Source organism: Pinus tabuliformis, chromosome 9, assembly GCF_031772625.1.
Source record: "Pinus tabuliformis cultivar Carrire ecotype Pingquan chromosome 9, CPIR1, whole genome shotgun sequence".
Lineage (NCBI taxonomy): Eukaryota > Viridiplantae > Streptophyta > Pinopsida > Pinales > Pinaceae > Pinus > Pinus tabuliformis.
In genome coordinates, this window is record NC_142307.1 from 1,594,800,591 (window position 1) to 1,594,821,277 (window position 20,687).

The following is a 20,687-nucleotide window of genomic DNA, read 5'->3' on the forward strand; positions in this document are numbered from 1 at the left end:
TTTCTTATTCAACATTTCTTATCCAAATAACATTATTATTCAAATAAGGCTGAGTTTCTATTGCTAAAACATCTTCCACTGGTACAAATAAATTTTAACAATATGCAGGTTGTTACAGTCATGCCATGAGTTCTAATTGTAGATCATATAAGGATCAAGAGGAGGCGAGGGACCAAGGGTGCCCAACTATGATGCACTTCATTAGAAGAGGAAATAGTGGATGATTTGAATGCTACCAATGTTCCCAGCAATGATGTTGAGAATGCCCATGTGGTGGCCAATCTTTTTGTCCCACCATCTACCACATAGCCACCCTCAACCACAATACAAGGTGCAAGCTCAATGAAGAATATTGGTGCCATAAGAGGGTGGAGAAAGGAAGACATGATAGTTTCAATTGCTGACATAGATTTTAGGCAATATTCAATACATACATCTACCAAAAAATGTGTAATTGCAGCCTCAAGCATACATTATTAGATTAATGGGCTCACTCACACAAAGAGTAGAGGGCCTATTACACTTATGACATAAGAGGAGGAGGTCGAGGTGATTGTGTGGTGTAAGTAGATGGCCCAATTGGGACATGGGTTAGTTGATACAACTCAAATCCACAATAGCTCAAATATGTCAGGGGAGGCCAAATTCCTTCAAAGATGGGTTTCCTAGAAAATATTGGTGGAGTGGGTTTTGGAAAAGGCATCCAAACATTGTGTTACGAACAATCGAGGGCCTTGATAGAGACAAGGCTTTAAATTTACGCCATGAAATTGTGTCTAAGTTCTATGACACCATTTTCCATGCATATGAGAAACACACTTATGCCCCAAACACATTTGGAACTGTGACGAAATAGCCTTATAGTCTGGAAGGAATTGTGACCTATGGGTAATTACCAAGAGAGGGAGCAAAAATGTGCCAAAACAATTTCCTAGGAGTAGGGAGTGGATCATTATTTTTTGTTGTGCAATGAAATTGGTTCTTTAATCTCAGGTTTTTATTTATTCAAAGGTAAATCTCAACTTCAAAAATATATACAAAATTGTGAACAACATGCATGCATTGCTGCACATCCCCATGCATGGATGAAAAAGGAACTCTTCTTGAATTGGATTTTTCACTTTGTTGTATTTGTGCCAGGTGGTGTCTCGACTGAAAATAGACACCTACTAGTTTTAGATGGCCATGGAAGCCACATGGATGTGCAGACAATCAAGGATGCCAACCGTTTGGGCATTGGCCTATTAACACCGCCATCTCATACCACTCACAGATTGCAACCCCTTGAAGTTAGCATGTTTGGTCCATTCAAGAACTATTTCAAGGTAGAGTGACCTTCATGGATGGAAAAGAATATAGGGGTGGAGGTAAAAAGTTTGAGCTAGTTGAGCTTGCAAGTAAAGCATTTAAAATGGATTTAACACCTTCTAATATCAAGGCTAGATTTAGGAGGACTGGAATTTTATCACTAAATTTTGATGCTCTTATTCATGATAATAGTTGCAGCTAGGAATTTATTGTGGAAGGTAAATAAGAAGAGGACTTACATGAGCAAGTTGATGCCCAAGAAGATGTGGATTGGCAAGAAGATATTATTGTATTTGAAGGTATGATATCCCTTTCTCAAGGTAACATCGATAGTGATGATGATGAACATGTAAGTGAGACACAATTCAGTCATGAACCAACTATCAATAACATGAAGGCTGCCACACCCACTAAAGCACCTACTAATTTTGCATGTGATATTCCAAATGAGGCAGTTGACCATGCAAATGAAAATGAAAATGTGGTTTCAAATGATAATGTAAAAAGAATCAACAATGATCGATTAAGCATGCCAACCCAAGTAACCCCACCATCATGGTTGGAAAAGGCCATGATGAATAACAAAAAACATAATGTGTCATCCACCAATGAGGAATGCATGGCCATGCCTTCACAACCAATGGAGTTGAACACTAAACTTGTTCATGATTTTTTGGACAATGGATCATTGGAAAAAGAGTCTATTCATAATGAAGTACCAAACGAAGACAACAATGGGGTTCAATCAGGTTTCCCTAAGGTTGAAAGGCAAGTTTCAAGCCATGAGGAACATGTGACAATGAAACAAACAATACTTGGTAGGATCCTAAAGCTACTAGTAGAGAGAGAGTGAAGGCCTCATCAACGCATTCAACAACAGACTATATCCGTTTGAAAAGGAATTCACAGTTACTCACCTATGAAGAATATATGAACCTAATGTTTAATTATGAATGTAAAAAACTTGAAATTTAGGAATCTAAATGCGAAAGAAGGATTTGGCTAAGGAAAAGAGAGATACAAGGATTGCAACAGAAAAATCTCAAGGAAAGGAAAGGCTTGAAAGACAAAAAACAAGGGTAAAGAAGGAACATAAAAAATTGTTGGCAAGAAAAGAGAAGCGGGCAAGAAAGTCTTGACAAGTGTTGGAAAAAGGAGCAGTGATAGACAAGGAAGAGTATGGTGCAAGCCACTTGTAGGTTGTAGAAATTCTCTCTACCGATCTAGCTCTCTACTAGCATGTAGAAAATTTGTTGTAGGTTAAGCTGATAATGCAATATAAATCAAAGCAGAATAATATAAACTACTTCTACTATCAATTTGCGGAAGCTTAAAGATCGAGCAAGATAGAGATGAACACATATAACCAGAAGAAGAATCAATGGACAATACACATGAAAATACCTCGGGAAAAGCCTCAGTTAAAAACCCCATTATTTGTATTATCATACAAGGTGGAAATACATAGGAATTATACAAAGCCTTAGCTCTCACAGCTAGCCAGCTCTCAGTACAATCCTCAAAAATTCTCATAGGCAATCCAGGCTTCTCACAAGCCTTCCTATCTTCCCTCCAAGCTCCTATTTCATTACATTGTTCCTCTTGGATGATTCACCTTCAACCAAGTGGAACACTGCTCTTACACACTGTAAAACTATGTAATCCTCAAGGAACCTTAATCCTTCTGCATGCATGAGTTTTCTTTATATGAGAAAACATGCAACTGATAGTACATTGTCCTTGACTTTAATCCCAACTGGGTCTTTCTCAGAATAGACATGCATGAGTTTCCAATGAGTGAATCTTCAGTTATCTGGAGTACACTTGTTCAGTGCATGCATGCATCAAATGACTGATAACTCATAATTAGTTCATCAAATAATTTGGAACTAATTTAACTGGACTTAACTCAGTAAACTGAGTTAACTAATTACAACTCAAATTTAACTCAATCTTATCTCCTTAATCAAGGGATAATCTCCTTAATTTAAGGGATAAATGTTGCATGACTTCAAAAAGACTTCTAACTTGAATTTCTCCAACTAATTAATCCATAATGAATTAATTAATTATTTCCAAGCATCTGATGAGACTAAATTCGATTTTAATTCAAGGACAAATTAAAATTGGAATATTTTGGATTCCATTTTTATCATTTCTTGTTGCTATTTTCAACACTCCCTCTCAACAAGAAAGGAATTCAAATCAATCCCGATCGTGAACCTTTGGAATGTTATGCATGCAACACTTCTCTCTAGTGTTTTTGCTCCAACAACTTTAGAAAAAAAAACATCCAACCTGAATCAGTTTGATGCATCTGTCATCAAAGTCTCTGACTGTTATTACCTCTATCAACTGAAAACTTTGCGCTTTTTCTAACTCAGCCTTTGTGCACTGTTGTCAATCCTTCTTTGCACTCTTCAGTATCTGACCGCTCTAGCCTCTGTCACTTTGATATCTGACTGCATCAATCCCATTGATTCCTCCCGCTACTATGTACTTTGGGCTATCGTAGAATGGTACAATCCATGAGATAAAACCTCTCAATGGACCCTGCCCAATTTCAGCCTTCTTGGGACTATCACTTCACATTGCCCCACCTCACACCTAGTGGTATGGCTGCATGTGATCCCTCTGCCCACTTGGATCGAAATTCCCCCCTAATGGAGGTATCTGCATGAGTGGATCTCTTCACTCGGTCTCCTCTCTGCTTCTCCAATTGTGCCTCCTCCATAATTGTCTGAGACTTCTTCTGGGGCTGCATGTTGAGAGGTAATTTACTCTCCCTCTCAACCACCAAGTCTCTAATAGTTACCTTGTTCCTCAAAGCTTTGCATGCATCTTGAACCTCAAGATCATATAGGTTCTTAACTCGTGAACCAATCTATTTCACCTGTCTCAAGGTGATTTTTCTAAGGAAAACCTTTCCCTTACTAAATACAACATCGTAGCCTTTTTCCTCCAAAATCGCGACTGATACCAAGTTCTTCTTTAGTCTAGCCACATACTTCACATATGTCAATATGAGAGGAGGTCCATGCTCCCTCTGAAAAGCAACCGTGCCCACTCCTGAAACACTATACCTTTCGTCGTCACCCATCTCTATGTGCATCTTGAGGTCTTTCTCCTCCAAGGTACTGAATAAACTTTTATCACCGATCATGTGGAATGAGGCTCCACTGTCAAGATACCAAACACAACCCATCATCAATGACACCATGCATGCGATGAGGGTAAAGTCCATTTCGAACTGAGAGGCCAATGCCTCACCTTCCGATCCTTCCAAGGATCCCTTCTTGGACTTCTTCGATGGGCAATTAGTCGCATAATGTCCCATCTCGTGACAATTAAAGCATCTCACTTTAGATATGTCACCCTTCTTCCATCCATGAGAAGAATTCAATTTGGAATAGGAAGCCTTCTCCTTCCCTTTCCTTGCCTTACTTGCTAAGGCCATATTTTCTTCATCATCATCCTCGGACGAAGAACCATCTCGTGTGCTCCTCTTGATCTCCTCCTGCATGAGATCTGACCATAGTCGTTCCCAATCCGGTAGTTTCTCCCTTCCATTCACAGAGTCCTGGTAGCTATTCCAACTCTTTGGAAGGCCAAGGAGAGCAAGTCTCACCATATCATCATTGACAATAGTTATTCCCACACTGCCAAGCTCGTCTCTACAGGTGGTGAGCTTGTTCAGATATGTGGAAATAGTATCGCCCTTCTCCATCTGATTCTTCGAAGCTTATCCTTGAGCACCAATTTCCTCTGGTTGTTACTATTCTGATAGAGGTCCTTCAATGTCTTCCACATTGAAAATGGAGTATCCTTCCCATGAAGACTTGAGACAATATGGTCTCGAACTCCCTCAAGGATGATCTGTCTCGCCCTCGCCACACACTTCTTCCACTTAGCCAACTCTTGTGCATTAGTTGAAGCTAGCTTTGGGATTTCTTGATCAATGAAGTCCTTCAAGCCATTGTCTTCTAATACAACATCCATTTTATCTTTGCATGCTACGTAATTCAAGCTACCTTCCAAGGCATACTCGAGTCTCAAGTCATAGAACTCCATTGGCCAACCTTGAAGTATGATATGCACCTACAACCCTGAACTTCAAACTTTGAATTCTCTTCTCTGTATACTATTCACAGCTCTGATAAAATTTGCTCCGATACCATGTAGAAATTCTCTCTACCGATCTAGCTCTCTACTAGCATGTAGAAAATCTGTTGTAGGTTAACCTGATAATGTAATATAAATCAAAGAAGAATACTATAACCTACTTCTACTATCAATTTGCAAAAGCTTAAAGATCGAGCAAGATAGAGTTGAACACATACAACTAGAAGAAGAATCAATGCACAATACAAATGAAAATACCTCGGGGAAAGCCTCAGCTAAAAACCCCACTATCTGTATTATCATACAAGGTGGAAATACATAGGAATTATACAAAGCCTTAGCTCTCACAGCTAGCCAGCTCTCAGTACAATCCTCATAGATGCTCACAAGCAATCCAGGCTTCTCACAAGCCTTCCTCTCTGCCCTCCAAGCTCCTATTTCCTTGAGTTGTTCCTATGGGATGATTCACTTTCAACCAATTGGAACACTGATTTTACACACTGTAAAATTGCGCAATCCTCAAGGAACCTTAATCCTTCTGCATGCATGAGTTTTCTTTATAGGAGAAAACATGCAACTAATAGTACATTGTCCTTGACTTTAATCTCAATTGGGTCTTTCTCAGAATAGACATGCATGAGTTTCTGATGAGTGAATCTTCAGTTATCTGGAGTACACTTATTGAGTGCATGCATCCATCAACTGATTGATAACTCACAATTAGTTCCTCAAATAGTTTAGAACTAATTTAACTAGACTTAACTCAATAAACTGAATTAACTAATTACAACTCAAATATAACTCAATCTTATCTCCTTAATTAAGGGATAATCTCCTCAATTTAAGGGATAATTGTTGCATGACTTCAGAAAGACTTCTAACTTGAATTTATCCAACTAATTAATCCATAATGAATTAATTAATTATTTCCAAGCATCTGGTGAGACTAAATTCAATTTTAATTCAAGGACAAATTAAAATTGGAATATTCTAGATTCTATTTTTATCATTTCTTGTTGCTATTTTCAACAGAGGCAAACAGGATGATGTCCAACACTTTAGATCAATTTTCAAATCATACACCATTGTATCAAGACCTAATTAACATCTAAGTCCCCCACTATCAGCCAGGGGTTATACCCACCTTCTATACACCTACCAGTGTAGGGGTAAATCCTATGTATTATAGGACACCTCCACTTAATGTTGGGGTATGTAGCTGTTGATGCCCCGAAAATTGTTGTATCAACATTGGGGGATAACCACCCGGTCCGGACCTTAATACAGCTCCTTTTCCGTTTGGAATGGTGGCTCTGACTGGGGATAATGGGACCAGTTTCCCAGTAATGAATAAAAGGGATGGATGAATGATTGATTGTCTAATCTAATGATAGGCGAATAACTTAATCTATCAGCAAAATAAAAGAACTACTACTAATCCCGGGAACTATTGTACTTTGAAGTGTAGCGCTTGATGATCTATGTCTATTGACAAGCATATAGATGACTCCATCTAATAGACATGGACATTTATTCATTCAAGGATTACTTTGCTTAAATAGTTAAACAAAGTGATTAACGCAATATTGCTACACTTATCATTTATATCATCGACACATATATGATCAAAAGAAAAGCATACCATAAACATCCAATAGTGGAGGGAATAAAGAAATGTTGTTAAAACACATACATATATTCGATAATAGCAAAGGCGATCAAATGACAATTCATATAAAAAAGAATGAATTCAGACATAGATAATAGTACCATATGAGCTGCGAGTCACTCCCAATATCAATCGCTATTTGAGATTCTTCTTTCGACTCAGAAATACTTTCAAACAAAGGCAGTAGTGCACATTCGCATAAAAGCTTCCTTGCCAAAATTAGAATAATTGGTCCAGTTTTATAAAAGAATATGCCTGAAGTACAGTAGTGCAACTTCAGGCTTTTAAGTCAAGTACAAAACTTTACGACCCTTTCCAAATACAATGAAAGGGTCTATAAATACTGAATTAAGCTAACTATCTATGAAACTAAAATCCTACTTAATTGGTATCAAACAATCTTGAATATCTCATTCTCAGCAATCTAGTAGTCAGCGGCATGAATCATCATGTAGGCTATTTTCCTTTAAACCTGAGCTGACATATCGCAAGCATTGGCTCCACTTCGGGTGGTCTGTTGAGGCGAGAGTTGAGTTGGGCGACATAGGTGGCATCCTGAATATCGGGAATAATATACCCGATTGCATCTGTAAGGCATTTGAGGGCGGCTCTCTGGCTGTGCGGTTTTACTAAGAAGAACCAATAGGTGTCCCATGTTAAACTGTTAATTCCTGCGATTAATCTCCCATTTTTCTCTAGATCCGGATAACATGACTGCTCCAATGTTTTCGCCGCTGTCAATTTACCTGGAGTGCATTGGGAAATCATGTTAGACAAGTAGAGAGTATTATTAACCAATTCAACCAAATTACTTGTGGTTGATTTGCATCTTGAAATTGCCCTCTCTGCTTTCATTAACTGGGACTGCCATTCTGTAAATAATATTTCCTTATGTGATTCTAAAATCTTTGGTAAATTAGCCGCCTGTCCCTGATCGGTATCTTGCCACTCAAGAAAATCAGTTAATGTTTCATCAGCTTGATCCAAGTCTGTTCTAGCTTTTTCTGATTTTTTACTTATTGATGTCATCAAATCGCATAACGGTTCCGCCTGGCCGATTTGTTGACATAAAAGCTTGATCTGTGTTTTTTTTGAACCATTGACCGGAGAATCCACAGTATGAACATTTTTATACCAACGTTTCAAATCCCAAATGGGATCCATCATCAGGGTTTGAGAATGATGATAAAAGAAGAGCATAATGGATAGAATAAATACCCATGAGGATAAAATTTTTAAGGAATAGCACAGGTCGGCTTGAATCTAAATTTATTTCAATTTTAATTTTATTTTTATTTTTAATTTTTAATTTATTTTTCATTTTAATAAATTTTCTTATGCTTTATTGAAATTTTATTAAAATTTTTAAAAAAATTTTATTTATATATAATAATTAATATTTTAAAAAAAAATTATTTTTCATTTTAATAAATTTTTAAATTTTTTTTATTAATATATAATAATTAATATATAATATTAATATATATAATATTTTTAAAAATTTTAATTAATATATAATAATTAATATTTTTAAAAAATTTTAATTAATATATAATAATTAATATTTTTAAAAACTTTTATTTTTCATTTTAATAAAATTTTTAAAAAATTATTTAATATAAAATAATTAATGTATAATATTAATATATATAATATTTTTAAAAATTTTTATATTAATTTATTTTTAATTTATTTTTCTATTTTTATTTTTAATTTATTTTTCATTTTAATAAATTTTCTTATGCTTTATTGAAATTTTATTAAAATTTTTTAATTTTTTTTTTTTTTTTTTAATAATTAGGTTTATAACCTAAAGATAGAATTGATATTAAAAATTTTTATTTAGATAATAGATTGAACTAAAATATATTAATTCCTATAAATTAATTTAATATATTAAATCAATTCATATTAATAATTATAAATAATATTTATAATTGATCAATATAATAATTAATATATTAATTTAGTTATATAGAAATTATTATATTCTAGTATTAGAAATAGAATTATTAAGTTAAAGGAGCAACTTTAATAAAATGAAGGGAGGAATAATTATTAAAGAAAAACAAGGGAAAAAAATCAATTTCTATATAAAAAATAAATTAAAATATTTGAACCAAATTATATTAATTAATTATAAATAAATAATATTTATAATTAATTAATATAATAATTAAAATATTAATTAATAGTTATGAAATTTTTTTTAATATATTAAAGTATTTTAATGTTAATAATTCTAATTATGATATAAATAGAAAGCACTGACCAATAGAATAGGATAGGATAGGGATAACTTACCTGCTGAAGGCTTACCTGGGGATGGGTTGACGCTTTTTGATTTCCCTGATCAGGGGAAACCAACTCCCGCTAATCTCCATACCATTGTCTCTGTTCAGATTACAAGGATGCTTAATAATTTCAAGTGCTTCTCTAATCTTTTGTCTCTGATGCTGCTCTTCCCTTGCGATAATTGATGCGTTCTCCAAGCAGATGTGGTGCTTAGTCTTCAAGGAGTGTTCTACCAATGCTGAGGTACGAGATCTTCCATTCCTGATTTCAGCGCCATGTTCCTTGAGTCTTGTCTGGAGGGAGCGACCTGTTTCACCTATGTAGCTTTTTCCACAAGAACAGTCTATTTTATAGACACCTTTAAGCTGATGCTTGTCAATATCATCTTTTACAGACTTCAAACTTTGTCTGATAGTACCAGGAGCTGAGAATTGAGTAATAATGTTTTTCTTTCTTAGGATTTTAGCGATTTTGTCTGTAACCCCATGGATATAAGGTAGAAAAACCTTACCACACTGAGGTTGGTCCTGATCCTTAGGCTTGGGAGATGACAACCTTCTTTCAGCTTTCTCCATGGCTTTTTTAATCTCATGATCATTGTAGCCTATATTCTTAAAAGTTAAAACTAAATGCCTCTTTTCTTCGTTTATATGCTCTGTGTCAGAAATTCGAAGGGCTCTAATGGCAAGAGTGTTTAGAACGCCAAACTTTTGGGCTGGGTGATGGTGGGAATCCGCATGGAGGTAACTTTCTGTGTGGGTTGACTTCCTGAAAACCTTATGGCCCAAAGAGCCATCCTCCTTTCTGATGATAAGAATGTCCAAGAATGGGATGCTCATGTTTTCTTCAAGCTCCATTGTGAATTTTATTTCAGGGGAGATGGAATTTAGGTGAATGAAAAACTTGTCAATTTCTGCTTTACCATGGGTCCACTTTATATTGGTGTCATCCACAAAACGCTTCCACCAAGCCGGCTTTAAAGGATATGATTCCAGGGCCTTCTTCTCAAAATATTCCATGTATAGGTTGATCTGTGTTATTAATGCCTTATTTATCTGTAATGCTTCTGATTTGAATTCGGCTATCTGTGGAAGATTCTTTGTCTTCTCAAGCTGGGCTGATAGTTGAGCAATCTGCTCATCTTTTGACTTCAGCATTTGTTCATTCGTTGCCTTCAGTTGTGCCAATGCCTCAGACAACTCTTTCTGCTTCTGGACTGCACTGTGATCAATCCTCTGTTTCTCTTCCTGCAATTGTTGAGTTAATTGATTATTTATTTGCTGTTGTGTTAACAATTGTCGTTCCGCCTGCTCTGCCTTCTGCTGTACTTCTGATAGTTGCGCTTGCAATGAAAAGATCTCCTGGTCTTTTGTTTTTAATAGAAGACTCACCTCTGATTCCTTGTCTATTGTTGCTACAGAATAGGCTACAACATATTGTGATAGTTTTGTTAGGTCATCAGAGGGGTCAAATTCCTCCTTCCAACCCACATTGCCCGTGACCGTTTGTTCTGGGAGTAGGGAAGGTTGATCAGTCCTTCTCCTCTTCCTCTGTCGTTTTACCATAGCTTTGTGTCTTGGATTATAGAAGACATCCAAGGGAGGAATTTCTTCTATCTGTAAAATAATTTGATCGGAGGGATCCTTTGGGATTATCTCTACTTCTTTTGAACTGGGTAGGCCGCTGGTTCCACTTGGAACCTGTTTTGAAGTGGTTTCCTGTGTATCTGCTGCTTTTGATGTCTCGGTATCTTTTGAGCACTCAAAATTACTGATAATTGAATCTAATTGCTACCATTCCTGGAGCAATTTCGGGTCAATTTGAGTATCTACATTCACCTCTAGGCTGCTCTGTTCCTGCTCTTTAGTTTGGGTTTCCTCTTGCACTTTCTCCTGTTCTTTTATTATAACCGGAGGTTCCTTAGTATGTCGTTGTTCAGGCTTGCTTGATTCTGTTGCTGGGGTTGTTGCTAATAGATTTAGAGGCAGAGTTTGCAACCTCTGCTCTCTAAGTCTGTTGAATTCAACTAACCCTTCATCTTTGTATTCCATTATGGCCAGCGATCTAACTTGGTACATTGATTCAGCTGAGGAGAACATGTCATCAAAATTATCTTCTTTATGATCAAACTTTGTCAATTTGGCCTGTTCAAGTGCATTATATGCGACTTTGTTGGGATCAAATCGCCTATTAGGGAGAGTTTCTAGAGTTAATGATTTCATCTTTGTAGCTTCTTTCTCTGCATGTTTAAAATCATGCAAAGTGTAGACACCACATCTCAGAGGAAAAGAGGGCCAGACCTGCTTCTTATTTTTCTTTAGAGTTTGTGTAACTCCTTCGGAAATAATCTGATAGGCTATCTCCCTCGCCAGCAGTTTATCAGGTATGTACAAAGGAAGGACATGAGGTTCGGCTTGGCTGCCGAAAATTCTTATATAAGTAAATTTTTCCTCTCCGAACCATCTTCCTATTGATGTCAAATCAATCCCTGCTTGGTAAGAAATTTTGGGAGCAGGTTTATCAAAAATAGAGTAATGAATGGGTAACATGAAGCCATTGCAGACTTGGTATAAATGGTGCTTATAGGAAGTTTTCCACAATTTCTGATGGTATATGTGAATAGGCATGGGGTCTTGTGCAGTCCACCTCCAGCCGAGCACGGGAAATTCAGAATTAAAACACAGGGTATCTAGTATATAAGCACTATAGTAGAATGGAGGAATAAGCCTTTCGGTGACGCGGGTTTTAGTTCTAAAATCGAGAACTGCTGTTGCTAGCTTATCTGATAGTATAGTTGCCCAATCCATTATTTCACTATTACACGCCGCTTCCATCAAGGGAACCATTTCTATAGTGAAATTAGTGGAATCGTGCAATCCCCAAAATCTACACATCATTATCCCAGCATAACAATAAGGAGAACATAGGGAATCAACAGAGTACTTATCGGAAGTTTCATGCTTGTGTTTCGCCAGATTTTGCCTCCAATCCCGAATGGGTTCGGATTCAGTTTCGTTCTCACTTCGGAATTTCTCCATAAATGCCTTGTTGTACTTCTTCTATGGCTCAGGCAAATGATACATTTGCCTCAAATCATTAGCCTGAAATGAACCGAAGATTCTCCCATCTCTGGTGCAGAAGGTTCTGTCTGTGATTGGGATTTCCTTAATTGCCCACCTTACTACATCCGTATATGGGAGAATTTGTTCCCGAGCCGCTATCCGATGAAGGAAAGAGTCGGCTAAGTCCTTTAAAGTACCATCAGATTTTCGATTGGTATCCGCTGTGGCTTGCACTGCTGTTACCTTTGGTTCTTCGGCCTCAATCAAATTATAGGTACTTTGCCAAGTAGTTTTTCCGAGTCCTGAACATGTAGTATCAGATATCAATCCTTTATTTTTAGTTCCTGGATCAGCGACGACTTGTCCTGCTGCTGGTGAAGCGAAAGCGATTGCAGTTTTCTTAGACTTCTTCCCTATTCTGCTTGAATCTATTACTTCGGAAGAATTCTGCACAGGAGTGAAAATAAGCGTAACACAGAGAACTGGTAGCGAAAATCAAATACGAGCGAGATATATATTGATCAATGCACGATGAAGGATTAACTTAAAGTGGTCGCGGATACAATCTGTGAAAAGATTTTTAAGCTTACTATTTCATTAAATGGCCGTTAAAACCTGCCAATCCTTTAAATGCCCATCATATCGTTTATCGGCCGAATGATTTGTTTAAGCGTGCCTCAGATGTTTTGGCGGTTGAGCGCAGGTGAATCATTGTTTGAAAGATAAGGCCTTTAATATGAATTAATCGTAATAACCCCGCTTTAACAATTCTTGAAGTTTGTGCTTTTGGCTTTATCGCAATCGGGCGTCAGGGGAAAACTTAAATCATTATATTGGTTCCTTTTGGAATCCCCGATCGCCAATAGCGATATCGCATCGCATCGGGAGTATTAACTGGGGCACTTTAAAAAGCATGCATGGTATATCCCCGATCGTCGATAGCGATATCGCATCGCATCGGAACGAAAGGCACTTTATTGCATCGCATCGGAGCGAAAGGCACTTTATTGCATCGCATCGGAGCGAAAGGCACTTTTGTTATGAAAACTTATTATTGCCAATATCCGATAGCCTATTGCATGTTGTCGCATCGGAGAAAACCAATGGGTCTTTAAGTTATGCCTCCTTTGTCATTGCGATATGCGATCTTGTGATCGCTTTATCGCAATGATAAAAGATTAATCATTTATATTATAAGACCAAATAATTGGTTTGTCAAAAATGTTTTGTAATGTTTTCATTTTTTTTTTGGTCCTTTTTGAATAATACAATGTTGATACCAATTAAAATAAAAAGGGACCCATTTCATATTATAGTTTTGTGAATAAAAATGATATGAAATGGGGGGTTGTTGTAGAGCACAACAATTGGCGTTTCGCTGGAAGAAACAGTTATCTCTGAAAAGTACGGAAATACTTAAACTTTTTAAAAATAGAGTTCTCATCAAAGGGGAAAATTCTAATATAACTAGGTATATATGCATTCCGAGTAAAATGAAACTATCTTTGCTAATTTCCTCTCTTGTTTAGAATTAGATACATTCTAAGTTTTAAATTAGCCTCTATTGGTTGATAATGATAAAACAGAAAACCTTTCCAAATTAGCTTTTAGAATTGACTCCTTTGTCATAGGTAGAGCCTCTGCTGCCAGCAAACGTTCATAGTTTCGACAGGGATACCTTTTAACCAAGCTATTGTCCATTGTCCCATTCATTTCAGAGTATGATTAACATAATGAATTCAAAACATGCTTTTCATATTTTACTTTTCTTTCCTACTTTTCTGTTATTTTGTAAGATAAAAAGCCATTGTCCAGGTTTGGTGACCAGCTTAGTGACAATGCCATTCACTGGTAGAAATTTAATCGAACAAGTTGGCTTGTGATGAGACCCCTTGTCTTATAATTCTAAGCCATTACCCTGTTTTGGTATGCAGTATTGGTAATGTCGGTTAAACTATTTCCCTATGATCATGGTAAGCAGGCTTGTAATAAGACCTCTTATCTTTTATATCAAATATTTTAGAATTACACTCTGAGTAATCATAAGTTTTGGTGAGTGGGATGGACAATTTTCTCCTTAAGAGTAAATGGATGACAAGGTAAGAGTTAAAAATGCTAAAGTTGGATTAGTTTCTATTTTGATATTGATAACCCTTTTTGTGACCAATTTGAAACATAAAATGATTTACAATATTTCTAAACTTTGAGAAGCCTTCACAAAAATTGGAGTGTTGTTTCGGAATGCAATTGCACCTAGTTTCCTAGAAATTATCCCTTTCGTTTAAGACTTCTATTATTTTAAAAGTAAATATAAACCCTACTCATTTTGAGCAACTTTCAAGTACAGCAAAGGTCAATGGAAGATATCTCACAACTTTATTTTCTAATGATCCTACAAACTACAAAATTCTAAAAAAAGGAGAAGGGGTTACCTTCTCAATTGAAGAATTTTTTTAAGATAAGGCCATTAACAGGGAGAGAATCTCTCAAACCTGATAAATCTTGTAATATGAAGTTCGAATGGCCTATCTTCTCACAGATCTGAAATGGTCCAAGCCACATCTTCTGGAACTTGGTGTGTTTTCCCTTGTCCTCATGGGCTTTGTCCCATTTCAGAACTAAATCACCGACTTGAAATTGTTTTGAACTGGATGAGACTGAATCAAAGGATGACTTGATGATTTGCTAATGTTTTGCATGAATAACCTTGGCTTTTTCTCTTTCTTCTTCTAATTTTAAAATTTGGTCATGTCTAAGTTGAATAGAAGAAGAAGGGCTTTCCTCAATAAACTGAACTAGGGCTAGAGAAGGAAGGACAAGATTTGTTGGTAGCACTGCTTCTTTTCCATACACAAGGTTGAACGAAGAAGAACCTATGGAAGCCTTTTGCGTTATCTTATCAGCCCATAGTGCGAATATTAAGGATTTGTGCCATTTTTTATGATTCTGTTCGATAGTTCGCTTAATAATTTTAATTATATTTTTATTTGTAGACTCTGCTAAACCATTACCCTGGGGATAGTAATTAGCAGAATATTTTAATTTAAATCCTCTTTTAATAGCGAAATCAATCATAGCATTTCCTGAGAAATAAGATGCATTATCAAAAACAAGAGCATTTGGGACACCAAACTTGGTAATGATGAATTGATCTATGAATTCAATGATTGCCTCAGAATTTGTTGTCTTCAAAGGAATTGCTTCAACCCACTTAGTAAAATAATCAGTAGCAGTAAGGATATATTTATGCTGTTTGGAAGAATGTGGAGTAATTTCTCCAATGATATCCAATCCCCATTGCTCAAATGGTTGTTCAATGTTGACTAGTTGCAAAGGGAAAGCTGGTTTTCTTTGTCTTCCACTAGAAGTTTGACAATTTCGGCATTTCCTTACATATTCATGAGCATCTCTAAACAGAGTGGGCCAGTAATATCCAGCATGAATGATTTTGTGGGCTGTTGTATCAGCTCCAAAATGTCCTCCTGCTGGTCCATCATGTAATTCCTGCAAAACCTTTTGTGCTTCAGGTTTTTCTAGGCATCTTAATAAGATTGAATCATAATTTTGCCTAAAAAGAACATCATCAATAATTGTGAAATTTTTTGCTTTTAATCTAATGGCACTTTTGTTTTTGTAAGACAGGTTAGGAGGTGCATATCCATTTTTCAAATAAAAGATTAAGTCAGCATATTGTGATTCAGAATCAGTAATACTTATCTGGTTGATTTGTTCGGTTTGGTCTGTATCACCTAATTCTGGAATGTTGGACGCTCCTGCCAATAACCTGCAAAAACCTTGGCCTCTAACAATCTTTGCTGGTTTAATTTCTAAATCATATTCTTCAAGTGCTGTAACCCAGTTTGCCCTTTTTTCACCTAGTTCTCTTTGGATTAATAGTTTCCTTACTGCAGGGAAAGGAACTATAACTTTTGTATGGGCTTTTAAAAGGAAGGGTCTGTAATGTTTGACAGCTTTATATACAGCAAAGGCTTTTTTTTCTACTTCGGAGTAATTCAATTCAGCACCCTGAAGATTTGAACTATAGAATGAAATGGGTGCTTCCGAATTGTGATCGTTAATCTGTGTGAGTACTGCTGCATAAGACAAATCGGATGCGATAGTATACAATGTGAAATGATTAGAAAAATTAGGGGTATTTAAGGCGGGGGCATTAATTATTGATTGTTTGATTAAATCAAATGCTTCCTTTTCTGCTAATCCCCACTTAAAGACTGAATTTTTCTTAATCATAGTTTGAAGTGGCAAAATGATTTGAGAAAAGCCTGGAACAAATCTTTTGACAAAATTGATTTGGCCTAAAAATGACTACATGGATTTTTTATTATGAGGGAAAGGGATTTCAGAGATTTCTTTGATCCTATCAGGATCAATATAAATGCCATCTTTAGAAACAATAAAGCCTAAGAGCTTTCCTTGGTCAAGAGCGAAGAAGGATTTTTTAGGGTTAAGTGAAATACCATACCTTTTGCAGCGTTGAAAGATTTGATTTAAATCATGCAAATGATTGGACTTCTCTTTTGAAAATACAGTAATATCGTCTAAGTAGACGACTACTGTTTTATTAATCAACCCTTTAAAAGCTAAATCCTTCGCTCTTTGGAATGTGGCTCCTGCATTAATAAGTCTGAAAGGCATTTTCTGATACACATGTTCCCCATTTTGTTCTGAATGTGGTTTTGAGTTGGTCATCAGGATGGACCAAAACTTGGTTATATCCTGAAAAACCGGCTAAAAAGGACATTAACTCAGAGCCTGCCACTGATTGGAGTATCTGCTCCATAGTAGGTAATGGGAAATTATCTTTTAGGCTCGCCTTGTTCAAATTTCTGAAATCTATAAAAATCCTGATGTCGCCATTTTTCTTTCTGACTAGCACCATATTGGAGATGCAGTTTGAGTGCCGAACGGGAAAAATAATCTTAGCTTTCAAGAGTTTATTAAGTTCAGATTTTATTTGACTCTCTAAGTTCGGATGTATTTTTCTGAACTTCTGCTGAATTGGTTTTTGTTCGAGAAGCATTGGAATGGTATGTTGGATGATGGATGTATCATATGTCTTTAAATCGTCATATTTCCAAGCAAAAACATGTTTATTTTTTTGTAACAGTCTAATGAATGCTTCCTTCTCTTCCACGGAAAGTCCTAATCCTAAATTAATGTTTTGAGGAGTTTGCTCAGTGCCAAGGTTTATCAATTCAAACCTTAAGGTAGAACTTTGGAGCTTTGTATTGGTCACAGGTTTAAACCTGTCTTTAATATCATAAAGATCCTCAAGCTTCACCACAGGCTTTGGGATTGAATTCTCCTCGTGTTTACCTCTCATTTGAAGGTCATGCTCATTTTCCTCAATGATTTGATCATCATAGGACTTTTCGGAAGTTAAAAACTGTAAAATGTCTTCATCGTGGTTAAATACTCTCCAATTAGTGACATTGTCCGGAATTGATGGCCTAAAAAGTAATTCTACTGAAAATCTATCTGGGCTATAGTCTTTGGAAGGTAGGAGCTTGGAAGCAACATTGGCTAGCAGGTCGACTGCCGAATTTTGAGACCTGGGAATGGAAGAAATATTGAATGCCGAAAAGTGGGAGGTGAGTTCCTGTACCAGCGATTGATAATGTTTGAGATGGCTGGAAAGACAATGAATTGTATTCCTTACCTGTTTAATAATAATTTCAGAATCTCCAAACACTTTCAAATATTGGACCTTAAGGTCAATAGCTTTATATAGTCCTTGGACTAAGGCTTCGTACTCTGCTGTATTATTCGTGCATTCAAACTCTAACCTACAGGACAGCATTGTTTTTTCTCCTTGCGGGCTAATCAAAATACATCCTGCTCCTGAGCCCTCACTAGACTTGGACCCATCGAAACATAATGACCAAAATAAAGAAGTATTAACAATTTTATTTACAGTTTCCTCAGTATCCTTAAAACATCTTGACCTATCATTTTGTGAATAATTTTCGATCTGAGATGTAGAATGGTTTACTGAGAAAGGAGATGGTTGGGCAGCGAAGTTGCCAAAGAATGACTCTGATGAATAATTCCCCAAAATGTTGTTATTAAATGCTATTGGTTGGTTTTCTTGTTCAAATTCCGTAACTGTATGGGTCATATGCTTTTCCCGATCGATTTTTATTTGATTTGGCTTACCCTTATAGGGAAGCCACATATGGGACCAATCGGTAGAAATATACCCATGTAGTTTTTCAGACCAATCCCTACTCAAGATCAAACCATAAAATTCAGGTATATCGGCGATCAAGATATCAATTCTTTGTACTACTCTAGGATCAGCAGATAGCCTGATAGTTACGGAGTTGATTTCTCCCAAAACCTGTACTTTAGTCCTGTCCAACTGCACAATATGAATAGCGGACTTTTGGGGTTCAATGTTCAGTTTGGAACAAACTGAAGCTAGAATTATATTAGAGGATGCCCCTGAGTCAATCAAATAGTTTTGCAGGTTTCTATTGTAGATCTCATAGGTTAGAAGGAAAGGTGGAGTATGAGAATTTGATCTATCTCCTATCAGAACTGCATCAGTAGCTTCAACCATACCAGAAGGTGGTTGACCTGTATCATTTGCAGCTTTAGCACTGGGAAGGGGTGAAGTAGGAACAGCATTTAATTCTTTGAGAAGCAATTTTTGCTGATGTTTCAATTTACTAAGTTCAAACATGGTAATGTTTGCCTTAGTCTTTTTCATGTCATCAACAATATTGTAATCCATTGAATCAGACACTACCAATGTCTTAGCTGTTGATGGGATTGTTGAGGTTGAAGGTTGGTTTTGTGGAACTGTTATAGGTGGCTTCTTCAGGGGTACCTTTTCCTTTGTTGTAGCAGCACCTACACTTCTTTTCTTCGAAGTGGTCTGAACAGGTTCAGAGGTACCTTTGCTCCTGGTAGTGATAGGAAACGCTTCTTCTTCATTTTCTGTATCGGAGTTAGGCAATATAAAATCCCACATTCCATGACATTCAACAACTTCCTCTTCTTCATCAGTTGGTGTAGCTGTTTCTTCTTCTCCTTCTTCAAGATCTGAATCTGCATTAGATATAAAATTCGGTGGTTTTGATTCAATTTTCTTGTAATTCCTAAAGGGTCTTTTGGTTGAGGTTTCAGCTACCTGTTTTTTGATTTCAACCATTTCATTTGACATAGTTTTGAGGACCTTTTGTAGACCCTCCATGTCATATGGGTCTTTAGGGGTTTTCTTCTTTGAATCATCTTTAAAAGAAACTTTTTTGGTTTTTCTATCTTCAAGAGCAGCTTTCTTCTCTAGAGCATTAATACGTTTCTCCACAGCAAGTGCTTCTTTCATGTTTTCAGCTAAAGTTGGTTTTCCAGCCCTGTCTACAAAAATAGCTATATTGGCAGGTAGGGCAGTTCTATACCACTCGCTTCGGATTTGCTCACTTGGTTTGGAGGCCGTTGGGATTTTGTTCAAGAGTTTATTGAATCGCGCATTAAATTCTTTAATTGGTTCCCTATGCTCTATCCTAAGATTGGAGAGATCATTTATTAGTGTAGCCAAAGACCTATCATCACCATACTTAGTAAGAAACTTTTCTTGGCAAGTCGTCCAACTGGTAATGGAATCAGAAGGTAAAGAAAAATACCAGGATCCTACTGATCCTTGCAAAGTATAAGGGAAAAGTCTAACAACAACATCTTGCTCCGTTACTCTCTTCAAATTAACTGCCAACATGAAGTTATTAATATGTTCCTCAGCTTGTGTTCCATCATCTGGATTAAACTTGGGTAGCCATTTTTCAGGTGCATCAGGTAATGCATGCAATGGAGCAGGCATATTGACTGCACCAGGCCTGGTCCATGGATTTGCCATTTTAACTGCAGTAGTGGATGATATTACTGTCGAACTTCCAGAAGTCTGGGAAGGAGTTGATATTAAGGATTACGCAGTTTGGGATGTTGCAATTGCTAATCCCTGATGAACAACAATGTGTGATGAGGGAGTGGATGGTTGACTTCGCACGGGGGAAGGTGAGATGGAGGATGTGGATGAAAGTTCTTCACTGTCAGATCCTTCAGTGCTTTTCTTTGCCTTTTTATTTTTGGGTAAAGGGAACTCAGTAGGTTCAATACCGAGCTTTACACTCTGAAGTCTGGTGAGAGGGTGAGGTAAATTAAACTGCGAAGTCGCACTGCTTTGAGATACCTCAGATTTCTAAGGTGAAATC